General features: G+C 42.4%; 1 protein-coding gene across 1 annotated transcript in view; it reads left to right on the top strand.

The window, feature by feature from the left end:
• Positions 1-15533, top strand: part of SMS (spermine synthase) — a 54067-nt gene that overhangs the window by 1610 nt on the left and 36924 nt on the right. The gene's annotated exons all lie outside the window — the stretch shown is intronic.

Genomic DNA, 15533 nt, shown 5'->3' with positions numbered 1-15533 from the left:
AAGAAAAAAAAAGTGGGAGAGGACGGTGCACACTTTATAGAGCTTAATGTTAAGGGAGTTGCTGTAAAACATACGAGGTTGTTAAGTAATGTCAGTGTATTCGGGTGGTTGGGAAGTGACTTGGAGAAAACAAAGCATTTTTTAGTTCCCACATTTCTTAGTTGAGGGTATCGAGAAGGCATACAAATGAGAGAATCAGGAGATAAAATGGTGATTGGGGCCTGCAGCTAGTGTGGGGTATGAGATGGCTAAGGTTTTGTTGAGTGATTGACCTGCCAATTTTAGGGATTAGTGGTTACTGAAGGTTGTTGCGTACTCAGTTTAGAGGTGATGTATGAGCTTGAGGCCTGAGGAAGAAATAGTGGTTCAGGGTCATCCAGTTGCTAAGAGGTGAGTCTAGGAAGTGTCCTTGGTAGTAAGCATTTGTGAACACTCACCTGTACTTACTGAGCATGGTTTTTCTAGGCTTTAAGAACGGTAATCTCAGGAGGAGGCTGGAAGATTATGGCATTCTCTCCATCTGTGTCCTTGCCTGAAGCCTTAAACAGCTTTCAGCTTCATTCAAGTGTTCTATGTTGAAATGATGGCTTACAGTGGGCATCTGTGTTCCCTTGTGAAAGTGGGGGGAAACCTTCACCCTATGAAGAAAATGAAAGAGAAATTTATTAATATTTTTTTATGTAGGCTCCACGCCCAACATGGGGTTTGAACTCATGACCCTGAGTTTAAGAGTCACGTGTTCTACTGACTGAGCCAGCCAGGCGCCCCAAGCAAGAGAACTTTAACACTTGGGGTTGATACTGGCTAGAGAGGGAGAGAACCATAGACCTAGAACATAGGCACATATCACAGTTTAGAAGGGAGCTGGAGAAACTGGAAGGTTCTGAGCTGGCAAGGTGTGTAAGTGGCATCTAATTAAAGAAAAAAAAAATCCTAGCCAATTATCCTTAATTCTCAATCTGTTGGTCTTAAAGATGAGAAAGTTTTGTGTGTGTGTGTTTTTTTTAAGTTTATTTGTTTATTTTGAGAGAGAGCTCATGTGTGCGCTTGCGAATTGGGTAGGGACAGAGAGAGGGAGAGAGAACCTCAAGCAGGCTCTGGCTGTCAGCCTCGGGGCCCGATGCAGGACTCAAACTCATGGTTCTTGAGATCATGATCTGAGCCGAAATCAAGAGTCAGACACTAAAAATGACTGAGCCACCTAGGCACCCCAAAGATGAAAAAGTTTTGATGGCAAGCTGAAGAAAATTCTAGGAAGAAATAACTACTAAAGAGGGAGGTGTGTATGTATGCATCTTTGTTAGTTCTTGAGTCCCTACAAAAGTGTTCTGGGAGTAAGAAAACTCTGATTCTTATTGTATTCCCCCATCACTTGATTTGGGGGGAGACCTGTCACCCTTGCTGCCTGTAGGTGTATACACTTGGAAAATAAGGGGATTTGGCTAGAGTAGGATCTTACAAGTTCTTATTTTCATAATTTATGTTTATTTATTTTTTAGAAAGAGAGAGATAGAGCGCAAACTGGGGAGGGGAAGAGAGAGAAGGAGACAGAGAAAATCCCAAGCATGTTCCACCCTGTCAGTGCAGAGCCTGATGCCAGGCTCGAACTCACAAATGGTGAGATCATGACCTGAGCTGAAATCAAGAGTTGGCCACTTAACCAACTGAGGCACCCAGGCACCCCCGTTCTACTTTTCATTTAGGGGCACTAGGTGAGAAATCTACCACCTGTGTGTGACGTCTCCAAAAACATTTATTTTAATTGATAATGAGTCAAAAGGCATTAGTCTTGGCATGGTGAGTAGTGGATGTGACTCAGGGGTGAGTCAAATGCCTGTGGAGCCTGGATTCATGTTCTTTTTCCCATTTGTCAGTAATCCTTCCTAATGCTCGAGTTCCATGATGTGATTTTAATGGAATTAAACTTGAACCACTTAGTTATTATATTGCGATTCCATATAACTTAAGAGTGCAAGCCAGCTGGTACCCAGCAGCCACTGGGCCACTAAGGGCAATTATAGGTTGGGCCTGGTGGTGCCTCTTTAGTGGTGTGGCTGATGACATAACTCAGGAAATTTTAATTTTTGCTAAAAACAAAACTTCATCTTTGGTCATCTTGTCAGTAAAGTATTGGACTCTTGAACCCAGAAAACATTTTATGATTTCTCAGCTGAGGCTAACAAGAACCAACATGTCCCATGTTTGTATGGTTTAAGCATCTCTGGGCTGGTGGAGGACACATGGTTTTTGTTCCTAGTCATAGACGCTAAGCAGCGTCTGAGAAGAGCTCCACCGTCTTCCCTGATGAGGGTCAAAGGCACAAAATAAGAACCCCTACCTTGGTACACAGAGGTGAGTGTGGTACACATGGCCTCTGCCTGCCCCGTTAGAGCCAACAGTCTTCTAGCTGGCTGGTCAGCCCTCAGGTCTAGCAGTTCTTTCCATGCCTAATTTCTTCCCCTGAGCTGGGAGTATCTTTGAAGGCAGACCCCAATGTCTGTATCCTGGACACAATTCTGGTACATCCTAGATGTTAGTAAGTGTTAAATGGACCCGATTGACGTTACAGTAAAGATTGAAAGCTAGTTCAAGTACCCTAGGGGAAAACAAGGCACACATTATGGGTCCTGAGTAAGGAAACCTGTCTCATGCTGTTATGTTCATGTTTGGACTGCTGGTCTCTATATAGGGAGCAAAAGTGACTTGTGTTAATCCAATTCAGAAATTAGTTTTATAACAAAGATGTTTAGTAAATTAAGAACAGAAGGCCGCTTGGGGATTATAGGCTTGGCCAAAAAGGTTTAGGGTAGGAGTTCTTCTTTTGTGCCTTTGACCCTCATCAGGGAAGACTGGAGCTCTTCTCAGAATAAGAATTTGCTATATATTTTTTTAAGGTTTATTTATTTAAGCCCCCTCTACACCCATCGTGGGGCTCGAACTCATGACGCTGAGATGAAGAGTCTCATGCCTTTCTGAGCCAGCCAGGCGCCCCCTCAGTAAGAATTTTAAATGCATAAAGTAACCTAATTACTTTAAAATACAATTTTCAAAATTAAAAAAAATCCCACATATGTAGCATAGTAATATATGCTTCTTCAGTAGCATACTAAATAACACAGTATCTGGCATCAGGCTTAATAACTTCCATAATTTCGAGGTAGAGCTGAGAAAGTCGGTATTTCAACTGTGATGTAAGAAAAAGCTGTAATGATTTTATTGGTGACAATAGCCCAGTATAGTTGATAGGTGGTTTTACAAGCATAATTGAAGAAAATGCTAAATTTCAACTAGTGTAAATGAGGATGCATATTTTTTCTCATCTAAGTTAACAGACCCCCTGAGTTTTGTCTACTGGCCCCTGGGGAGTCCAAAAGCTCCGTGGTTCAGAGCCCCTACAAGCTGGAGAGAAAGGAGACTGTCTTTTCTGTGTAGTTTCTTTTAGGCAGAGTAGGTTTCCACTCAAGGCCAGAGCTGTAAGCAGATATCCCTGGTTCCTCTTCAAGACAGACACCCTTTGAAAACATAAAAGCCAGTATTTATTAGTTGCCTCCTGGGCTAGGCATTGCCCTAAGCGCATTACACCTTATTTTACATAATCCTCACTACAACCCTGTGGTAGGTCCTGTTATCCCCATTTTAAAGATGAATAAATAGGCCCATTGAAGCTTTTCACCTTATAAATGTGGTAGCTGGGATTGAAAGCTTTGTCTATTTGATTCCAAGGCCTTTGTTAATTCCACAACTGCGAAGCCTCTTAGTTTGAGGCTGTGATTCCCAACCCTGTCTCCCCCCACCCCCGTGCTTTCCTGGGGGCATTTGGCAGTATCTGGGGTCATATTTGGTTATCATGAGTGGGGAGGCCAGGGACGCATGCTCAACACCCTACGATGCACAGGACAGCATCCCTCCTGCCCCCAACATTGACACCCCAAGACATCAATGGTGCTGGGGTAGAGAATCCCCGAAGTAAATTTTTAGCTAGGTCATTGCTGTAATCCAGGTGACTGATCTGGTTCTTTTTGGAAGTCTCCATTATACACACATGAGTAGTCCTAGAGGGAGGGAGGGTGTTACCTTCCTCCAAGGTTTGCCCTGGGGTTGGTTCGGAGCAGAGGGCTTGGCCAGCATTTCTTCCTACACAGCTGAGCCCATGGCTTCTGGTGATCTTCGCTCCTTGATTTCCTGAACCTTCCATCCATTCTTGGAGCTCCCACTCTTTCCTTGTATTTGTTAAGTTGCTTTCAGGTAGAAGCATATCGTCTTTGTGTGGTTGAAACCCCAAAAAATCCAGTTTTGATTGCTACTATTTATTGTTCAAGAGGAGAAAACTTTCCCCTTTGTCTCAGCATTATCATTCCTCTTATCCTGTCACACTTTATCTACCATTGTGATAACAACACCCCCGCCCCCTCAACACCAGCTTTAACAATGAAGCCTTGAGGGGGCTGATGACTGTGAAGAGGGGAGTGCCTGCTTGGGGTCCTTTTCTAGATTGGCCAAATCATGGTCTGGGCTGGGGGGGAGTTTCTGGAATTTGCATTTTTAGCCAGCTTCCTTCCACTAATTCTGATGCTAATTACGTACCAGAACCACTATAATAGGATCCTCATTAAAACAAAAAACTCTTGTATCAGGAACCTGGGGCATCCCCCAATCTCAGGCACCAATCAGCCAGTTAAATCCTGTGCATTCTACCTGCTACACCCAATTCCTTGCTCAGCCATTTTCCCAGCTACACTTCTTGGCCACATTCTCCCAGTTTGTCTCCATTTTGGGGAAGGGCTTGATCGCCAGAAACTCAACAGATTCCTGTCCCTTTTCTCATTTAAAAAGCCTCCAGTGTGTCCTCATCTCCTTGTGGCTAAAGGCGGAACTCCATATCATCCCTTTTCTACTCAGTTCTCCATTTCTACTCAGTTCTCCCTCCCCCAACACACATTTGAGTCTCATGCTCCCTGTGCTTCCAAGTAGCTGGGAGGCACCCACACTAGGAATTGAACAGCTCTGGGTGAGGTATTTTTTGTCCTTTAGGTATTCTTTCAACTTGAATGTTGTTTGCAAATGTTTTATGGACTGTTTGGGGGAGGTCTCTGGAATCTCTCTTCCTTTGGCACACTCTTTGTTTTTTGTTTTTTTAAAACTCTTTTTACCCCAACTCTGCAAAGATTCTTAATTGCACTAATGAAGCTGTATTTGACTCCAGGCTGAGTAATTGCACATTGCTGGGAATTAGTTTTGTGAGCTTGCCATTAAAAAATTGTATAAACCATAATGAATCTTTTTAGAGTGTAGTTCCAAAGTTACACCCATTTTTTTAAACCTGTAGAGGTAGTGTATGGTAAAATTACTTTGTGCTTTATCTCAAGAAGCCTCATCTAGTTATTTGGTGGTTCTCTATCATAATTTTAAGTGCTGTGGAAGGGATAACAGCTGTTTAATAAGAAATTGACTCCATAATCCGGGCATTAGGAACAGTCTCCACTCCACCTAATGAGAGGTGCATTTTCAAGTAGTCTGAAGTCCTGCGTGTGACATTTGTTAAGGATAGCATTTTCCAACTTAGTAACCAACAGTGGACACTTTGTGTTTTTTTGAAGGGGGAAAGCTGATTTTAAGTTGGCTAAAATTAAGATAGAAAATGTATGCATCATGTATGGCAAAAACTTAATATTTTTAACAAACAACAAACCAAAGGTCTTATAACTAGACACTAGTATACCGTTAAATAAAATCATATTTGGGTAATATAGAAAAAACATACAAGTGGCATAGAAGTATACATGATGGTGTTCAACCCAACAAGGAGAGAAGCAAATAAAAATAGAATGTTCTTTTTAACTTCCCAGATTGGAAACTGAAAAAAACTTAAGATATTAATATTTACGTTAATTGATATTTAGGGGCACCTGGGTAGCTCAGTTGGTTGAATGTCTGACTCTGGATTCAGCTCAGGTCATGGTCACAGGGTTGTGGGATTGAGCCCTGTGTTGGGCCCCGTGCTGAGTGTGGAGCCTGCTTGAGATCTCTCTCTTCCTTTACCCCTCTCCCCTGCTCTTCCCTGTTCCCGCTTCTCACTTTCTCTAAAATATATTAAATGAGCATAAGAAATTCGTCTAAATATAATGGAAGGTTTTGCAGTGCATGAGTTAGCAGCTTGGAAATCTTTGCATCTAAATATAACGAAATGGGCTGTATTTGAATGGTCACGCAGGACTTTGGTACTTTGTTGGGAGATGGACGGAACAAAGTGCTGTGGTCTCATAGCTTTGAAAAGTTAGAGCTTTTGATGTCAGGCTCGGTACCTGGGTAGGATTTGGAATTATGGGCTTTGTCGTTAGAATTGAGACCACCGCGGTCATACTAATCCTTGGCAGGTAAGGATTGGTTAGAAAGTTCCTGGATTGTGGCTGGGCATCTGTTTAAAAACGTGCTCAGTGAAGCTGTTCCTGAGTTTAGTATCTGGAGTCCCACACATTCCAAGCCTTTTAATCCGCCATCTCACTGCACTTGTAACCCAAGCCTGCTGGTGTGTGCTGCCACTCCAACCACCATTTCATGGTAGTTTACTTACAGGCTCAGTTCTTTTGAAGAGTCGGGAAACCTCCTCAATCGAATCTTTAAACCAAGTATGTAAACCATTGCACAAATGCTCTTTGAAACCCTTACAACTAGGCACTTCTCCAGACCCCGGGAAAAACAACTCGGGGGCCCTAAATTGTGGTGGGCCTGGATTTCATTAAACTGATACTGTCATCTGAGCTCTGGAAGGAGCCACTGAACTAGTGGCCATGCTTGCGATCACTTGCATTTATATGCCAAGCAGTATACCCAAAAGGAGCTGGGAAGAACTGGTACCATGTTCCAGAAGACCCTCTGGGTTAGTTTCACATGCACCTTAATTTCTCCCTCTGCCTGAAGGTGCTAATGATACCAAAATCCCACACACTGTGTTGTTGGGTGGGATGTCCAATAAAATGTTTGGAAGAGTGTCAAATGATACATAAAACACCTAACACTAATTGCAATACTGAGTACTTTGAAATTGTGCCAGTGGATAAAGATGCTCAGTTATAAAGACCTGTGAATTTAACTTACTGAAAGAGAAGGCAAGTTCTGCTGGCAAAAGAAGAGGCAGGAAGTAAAGCATTGGCATGTGATTTGAAGGTTGGTCTTTATTTAAAGGAGCTTTTTAAGTTAAAGCAGAATTTTTAAGGAACACTCTGAGTTTTAAGGTATGACATGTGTTTGTGTTGCATGACTCCATTTCCTTAGAATGGACATTTCTCCAGTGAGAATCCTGAAAAATTTCTAGGACCTTGTTGTATCTAATATTTATTTTTGAGAGAGAGAGAGAGACAGACAGAGTGTGGGTAGGGGAGGGGCAGAGAGAGAGGGAGACACAGAATCCGAAACATGCTCCAGGCTCTGAGCTGTCAGCACAGAGCCCAGTGCAGAGCTGGAACCCACAAACTGAGAGATCATGACCTGAGCCGAAGTCTGTCGCTTAACCGACTGAGCCACCCAGGCGCCAAAGACATTGTTATGTTTAAGACCATGTCAGCTCACCAGCTCACGCTTCTGCTCAGGGCATGATCTCACGGTTCTTGGGATCCAGCCGTGCATTGGGCTCTGTGCTGACAGCATGGAGCCTGCTTGGGATTCTTACTTTCTGGGATTCTCACTCGTTTCCGTCTCTCTGCCCCTTCTGCTCTCTTTCTCTCAAAAAAAAAAAAGGGAAACTGCACGACTGATATGCTAATGGACATTCTTAATTTCTAGAGGTGAATAAATAAGTATCTTAAACTTGGTACTTGGTGGAATGCTTTTTTTAATTATTGAAGTATAATTGATGTATGATATTAGTTTCATATGTACAATGTTTTGATTTTATATTTATGCATTGTGAAATGATCAAGACCATAGGTCTAGGTAACATCCATTACCATACATAGTTAACAAATTTTTTTTGTGATGAGAACTTTCAAGATCTGCCCTCAGCAACTTTCAACTATATAAGGCAGTGTTAACTAGAGTTACCATGGTGTGCATTACATCTCCATAACTTTTTAAGCATTTTGTGAATATTAAATTGTTAATAGAGCTCTTGTGTTTTTCTCTTTGATAAAGGATCTGGCTTTACTTGAAGAAACTGCAGGAGCTGTTCACGTAATGGTTTATGTGTTTGTCTTTTTACATAATTTTTTTGTTTTGAAAATTATTTGCTCATTTTAGCCTATGTGCAAGATATGTAGGGAAATATAAAGAGGGGAACCCAGATCTATAATACTATTAGAAGTAAATAACCACTGTTGATGATTTGCTATATGGAACAAATTACTTATTCTTGTCACAACTATAATTGAGCAAAGACAACACGATGTTGTGATTAAAAGCACTGGATTTTAGACTCAAAACTCACTGAATTTGAATCCTGGATCTATAACTTACTAGCTGTGTGACCTCAGGCAAGTTCTTGACCTCTCTGTGCCTTACTAAGCTGGCATTAATAGCATTCAGTCTTGCCATTAAGTACAATGTTAGCTTTAGGTTTTTTACGCTCTTTGCCAAGTTGTGGAAGTTCCCCTCTGTTACTGCTTTTTTTTGTGTGTCTTTTTATTTTGAATGGATGTTGGATTTTGTCAGATACTTTGCATCAATTAATAATGTGATTTTTCTTTAGCGTCTTATTATATATAGTGGATCACATTGATTTTTGTTTTGTTTTAATATTGAACCAGCCTTGCAAACCTGGAATAAATCCCACTTGTTCATGGTACATAATTATTTTTATTTATTGCTGAATTCTTATTTGTTAATGATTTGCGAAGGATTTTTGTGTTTATATATTCATGAGGGATATTTGTCTGGTCTGTAGGTTTCTCTCTGTGGATTGTCTTTGTGTGGTTTGGTATTAGGATCATAGTTTCATAAGATGAGTTAAGCATTTCTTATCCGTATTCTGTAAGAGATTTTGTATAGAATTGGTGTTACTCTTCAATGTTTGGAACTCTCCAGTGAAATCATCTGGCTCTCAAGATTTCTGTTTTGGAGTTTTCAAATTACAGATTCAATTTCTTTGATAGTTATAGAGCTATTCAGATTATTTCATATTGGTGAGTTATGGTAGTTTGTTTTTTTTAGGAATTGGCCCATTTCCTTTTAAGTTGCTAAATTTATGTATGTAGAGTTTGTGGGATTCCTTTATTCTTTTGGCGTCTGTGGGTCTGTATTGATATCTGTCGTTCTATTCCTAATATTGGCAATCTGTTACCTTTGCTCCTTTTTTTCTCTTGTCAATCTTGCCTAGAGTTTGTCATTTTTAGTGATCTTGATAAAGAAATGGCTTTTCACTTCATTGATTTTTTTTTTTTCCTCTGTAGTTTTTCTGTCTTTAATTTCATTGATTTCTGCTGTTATCTTTATCTCCTTCTGTTTACTTAGGGTTTATTTTTCTCTTTTTCTATGTTCTTGAAGTGGGAGCATAGATTAGCAATTTGTGACTTTAAAATGCTGACTAGTACTCTTTTTTAAAAAAGTATTTTTTAATACTTATTTTTGAGAGAGAGAGAGAGAGGGAGGGAGGGGCAGAGAGAGAGGGAGTCACAGAATCCCAAGCAGGCTCCAGGCTCTGAGCTGTCTCAGGGCACGAACTCAGGAACTGTGAGATCATGACCTGAGCCGAAGTCAGTCACTTAACCGACTGAGCCACCCAGGTGCCCCTTTGACTAGTACTCTTAAATATTGTCATTCTCCAGTGCAGCTTATCTGTTAGCTGCTAATGTTACTTCTATGTATTCCTTAAAAAGCAGGGTCCTAGTTATATAGGTTATTAGCTGTTATTCCCCCCCCCCCCCCATTTAATAAGTTGCCAACTTGAATGGAGGAAGTATTCATATTATTCTAGTCTCAAATTCTAAGAACGTCACTTCTGGAAATTCAGGTTGTAGAATTACAGCTGAGTGTCCCTATGCCTGTTGGTTAGGAATTTAGAGCTGGAAAAGACCTTAGACTAGGGGTCAACAAAGTTCGGCCCTTGGGCCACATCTTGCTCTTCTGGCATCCTTTGTTTGGCTTCCTGGTGACTGACACAGCCCTGATTTGGCCTGCAAAGCCTGAAATCTTTACTGTGTGGCCCTTTATGGAACAAGTTTGCCCGCCCATGTCTTTAGACCATCTAAGTCCAGTGGCTTGCTTTAGAGCCATCTGGAAAAATATTCAAGCACTGATTCCCAGCAACCCCCCTCATCTGGAATCCATCATAGTACACACCCCTCTCATTGTCCAGGGAGTTTTTGACTTGTGTCCTTTGTCTTTATCTCTGTGGCATTTATGGTTCCAGCACCTCCTGGGTGCTGAGTAATCTTGGAGGTTCATTCTGGAGGGTGCCATCCTGAATGTTGACTTTGCTGAGTGTGCCCTGGCCAAAGCCGGGAGGAAGAGAAGGTGCCAGAGGAAGAGACGGTCCTGGGGTTGCCTCAGGAGCAGCTTTGATATAAGTGTAATTCTTTTGATAACATGAACTCCAAACTGCTTTATCTCTAGAAATACTGTTCATTGTTGATTTGCAGTCTGGCATGGAAGCTTGGGCATAAGCCCTAGAATTGTTTGTAGAAATATAACTGGGGGGCACCTAGGTGGCTCAGTCGGATGAGTGTCTGACTTTGCCTCAGGTCATGATCTCAAACTGAAAAGTCACACTTACCAGTATCAAAAGGAGTATATATGGCTTCCAAAATGAATAAGATAAAAGCAAACACTCAAAAGGGAAAAACAAATTTAAAATTCATAAAACAAATTAAAAATATAAGGCAACATTAAAAATAGCATAAAAATATGACATTTATAATAAAAGTGTTAATGATCATGATAAATATAATGGAATCTACTCCCCTATTAAAAATTAAGATTCAGGGGAGCCTGGGTGGCTCAGTCAGTTAAGTGGCTGACTTCGGCTCAGGTCATGATCTGAGGGTCCGTGGGTTTGAGCCCCGCGTTAGCCTCTGTGCTGACAGCTCAGAGCCTGGAGCCTGCTTCGCGTTCTGTGTCTCCCTCTCTCTCTGCCCCTTCCCCTCCTAGTGCTCTCTCTCTCTCTGTCTCAAATATACATAAACATTAAAAAAATTAAAAGGAAATATAAATGGTTGATAAGACACTCTGCCCACCTAAAGTTAGTGGGAAGAGAGCTGGATATTCCTGGTACTGGGTAAGTGTTCCTGGATAGTAGAATTGGCAATCCCACAGTTAGTACTTTGGGGAAGAAATCTGGTTTTCCTTCTGGGTGGAGCTGAAGGAAAGCATTGCTGTCTGACCTTGGGCCAGCTTGTAACCCGTTTTCATCTCTGCTTTGTGAGATGAAGGGATGGTGGCAGGTAGCTCCTGGGACCTTTCCACTCCTCACAGTGGACTGTGGATGGCAGTTGTGAACTGAAGGTGAGGGCTGGTTATTTTTCTTGGTCCAGGCGCCTTAGATTAAATCTTCTCCTGTCCTCTAACGTCAGACTCTACAAGTCCCCTCTTGCCACCTTGCTCATCTGTTTTATGCTGCAGCTGGGTCTGGTTTCATCTCATTTTGGGGGCTTCTAACCGTTGGGTTGAGTGCGGCCCCCAGAGAGGGCTTTTTGTGGTCCTGGCCTCTTTGTGTCCTCTGCCTTGGTGGTCTTCTCTCTTCCACAGCTCTACCCTGAGTTTACTACTTCCTCTTCTCTGAAAACATGGACCTTGGACCTGTGCAGTCTGAGGCATGCCTTGTGTTGCTCAAATGATGCCTTCTGGGAGAGGTCAGGTGGCCAGATGTCCAGCATTTCATGACCACATATCGTTCCATTCTCCCCATGTGAAAGCCAGGCTTTTGCATAATCTCCCCTTTCTGTGCCTTACTTGATAACTCTTGGTTAGCCTCCCATGTGGGCTAGGTCAGAATGTGGGCACTCTCTGGGGGTGCTTCCCTCTCTGTGCTCACTGAGGCTTGTGGGTTGTGGCTGATTTGAAGACTCTGTGGGGGAAACGGGTGTACCAGGAAGAAGAGGGTACAGTATTGGGTTCCAGAATAAAGAGGGGTTAGGATTGTGTCTCATAAATTATATTTTTATGAACCCTTCTTTAATTTCATAAGGAGATTAGTTCATAAGGCTCATGGAGAGACGTAGAATGAGGCTCTTGCCTCTTTCCAGTAGGTGTTGGAGGTGACGGGAAATGCCTCTTGAACTGCTCTCTTGCTTTCTTGCTCTCTTGCAGCCGGGAAGGGAAGGCAGGGCAATGAAATAATTAGCAACATATTTACAGTATGCCTAGTGTACTGTAATGTGAGTTTTAAGAAATAGTAGTTGTGGCCGGTACTGTAAACAGCCTCGTGGGTTTCTTAATGCACATTTGTGTGAAAAGAGCTTGGGTGTCATTTCTGTGTTGTGTCGTATGGTTGTCAGTCTAATGTCCGTACTTTTTTTTCTTTCTTTCTGTAGCTAACTTTTCCTTGGTTTGGTTGTTCTCTGTGAACGTCAGAAACTGCTCGGAAAATAACCCCCCAAATTGTCATTTGTCCCTTTCTGTGTTTTGTGGCCCTACATCACTGCTGTGATTTTTAAATTTAAAAGAATTTTTAAAATATTAATTTATTTTTGGGAGAGCACAAGCAGGAGAGGGGCAGAGAGAGGGAGACAGGATCTGCGCTGACAGGCTGATGTGGGGCTCGACCTCGCGTGAGGTCGTGACCCGAGCCTAAGTCCTATGCTCAACCTCCTGAGCCACCCAGGTGCCCTAAGCATTTTTTAAATTGATGTGTAATTGATGTTAAGTATTAGATTTAGGTGTACAACATAATGATTTGATATTTGTATTATCTTGTGAAGATCACCACAGGAAGTCTAGTTAAGATCCGTCACCATATATAATTACCGGTTTTTCCCTCGTGATGAGAACTTTTAAGATCCACTCTTCCCAGCCACTTTCAAATACATGATGCACTGTTATTAGCTATAGTGGCCATGCCACACATAGCATGGAACTGAGGCACTGAGTGATTGAACTGAGGCACTGAGACTGGCCGCAGGTGTGTGTTCGTGGCATGAAAGCCATGTCTGCTGCTGGGACAGTGCCTGCACACACCAGCTGCTCAGATACTTGTTATTCGTTAATGGGTCGGGTGGATGGGTAGAGGAGACTGCCCCTTGGAGCCCCTTTAACCTGTGCCTAAGGCCTGGCTTATTTATGGTTGGTTGAAGGGGAACAGTCGACTTCTGGAACTTTCTGTTGCCTTGACTACTTCACAGTACCTGAGAATCTGAAAGTGCAGCTTGTGTGTTTGTATTTTTTGGGACAGGTTTATTGAGATGACTCTCTTGCCATACTGTTCCCCCATTTAAAATATTCACTTCAGTAGTTTTCAGCACATTGATTTGTGTGACCATCACCACATTTTAGAACATTTTCATCACCCCAGAAAGAAATGTGTAGCCCTTAGCCATCATCCCTATTCCTCCTAGCCTCTTGTTCCTCCCAGCCTCTGGCATGCGCTCATTTGCTTTTAATGTGTAGGGATATACCTTTTCTGGCTATGTCATATAAATGGACTCCTTCAATATGTGGTCCTTTGTGACTGATTTCTTTCACTTAGCATCATGTCATCCATGTTGTAGCGTATATCAATATTGCATTCCTTTTATGGCTGAATAATAGTTCATGGTATGGATATACCACGTTTTGTTTATCCATTTATAGCTTGATGGACAATTGGGGTGTTTCCACTTTTTCATTATTATGAAACATGCTGCTCTGAACATTGCTGTCGTCTTGGGTTTTGTGTGAGATTAATCATCTTGCAGCTGTTGTAAAAAGAACTGGATGTGGGACTAGAAGACCAAGCCGTAAGATAGCCCAAGGAACCACATGCTTGACCTTCACTTTAATCCTTGGAAATTTATTAGGCTTCTGAATGTCTGAGAAGTCTCCTGATGCACAAGACCCTTTGTTAAAATTTAAAAATAAAAAAAAAAAAATGGGGGTGCCTGGATGACTCAGTTGGTTAAGCGACCGACTTGAGCTCAGGTCATGACCTTGTAGTTCATGGGTTTGAGCCCTGTGTCGGTCTCTGTACTGACAGCTCAGAGCCTGGAACCTGCTTTGGATTAAGTGTTGAGCTCTTTGCTTGTGAAATGTGAAGGTTTTCTCTCTATATCACTTGATTTCAGTAATCTGGGCTTGCTGCCTGTCAACACTGATTTTGTGATTACATGTAGCATATCCCAAGTGAGTTCAAAGATATTCTCACACCCTTAAATAATTGTGAGCACGCACTTGGGTGAGAGGGAGCCCATGAGGAATGCTGTGCTATTTTGTTATTCTCAGAGTAGTTATGCCAATGGTGGTGGTAACTCTGGAATAGATTTTTTTTTTTTTATAAAGTAGGTTCACGCTCAGCTTGGGGCCCAACTCAGGGCTTGAACTCCCAACCCTGAGATCAAGACCTGAGCTGAGATCAGCAAGAGTCCAGATGCATAACTGAGCCACCCCAGATGCCCCTGGAATGGAGTTTTTTTTAATGTTTATTTATTTTTGAAAGGGGGAGAGACAGAGCATGAGCAGGGGAGGGGCAGAGAGAGAGGGAGACACACAGAATCCCAAGCCACACAGAATCCCAAGCTGGCTCCAGGCTCCACTGAGCTTGTCAGCACAGAGACTGACGCGGGGCTTGAACTCACAAACCGCAAGATCATGACCTGAGCTGAAGTCGGATGTTTAACCGCCTGAGCCACCCAGGTGCCCCATGATTTTTTTAAACTTGATATAATTCATGTTGAGTAAATTTTGTGTATAGTTCTGAGTTTTGACCAATGCATACAGTCACGTAACCACCACCATTGTTGAGATTAGGACCTCTGAGTGGATTTTTATTTTATTTAATAAATGACTTTTATTTTTTTCAAAATTTATTTATTTATTTATTTTGATAGAGCAGGAGCTGGGGAGGGGCAGAGAGAGAGGGAGAGAGAGAATCCCAAGCCAGCTCAGTGCTGTCCGGTCTGATGTGGGGCTTGAACTCAGAAACCGTGAGATCATGACCTGAGCTGAAACCAAGAGACGCTTATACGATTGAGCCATCCAGGCACCCCTGAGTGGATTTTTAAAGCAGATACCTGAATGACTTCAAAGTGTGTTGGAATGCAGTTTGCCTTTTCTTCCACTTTAGGTTTAGGAGCCTATCAAGGTGACCTGAAAGCTGGTTTTGTGTGAAGGAAAACTGCACAACGCAAAACTGGCTCTTAGCTTCTCTGACATCAGATTCTCAGGTTTTGGGTAAAGGATGCCTGCGTTGATGCTTCTCCTTGCTGTGAGCTGCTGACTTCTCTGTTGCCACTGCCCACTAGTGGAGTACGGCTCTCAGAAAGGAGGAGGGGGGTCGGGGTGGCCCCTGACCTGAGCATAAAGGGGAAGTGGGATGGGGAGACAGACCCAGTGGGATCAGAGAGTCAAGTGAAATAAGGCACGGGGCTCTGGAGGTACCAGGGTCTGTGCAGTAGGGGCAAACTGGAAGGAGGCCG

This window comes from Panthera pardus, unplaced genomic scaffold, assembly GCF_024362965.1.
Source record: "Panthera pardus isolate Hobbes unplaced genomic scaffold, ASM2436296v1 HiC_scaffold_27, whole genome shotgun sequence".
NCBI classification, from domain to species: Eukaryota; Metazoa; Chordata; class Mammalia; order Carnivora; family Felidae; genus Panthera; species Panthera pardus.
The sequence above is the reverse complement of the archived record's forward strand: the minus strand, read 5'-3'. Positions and strand labels throughout refer to the sequence as shown.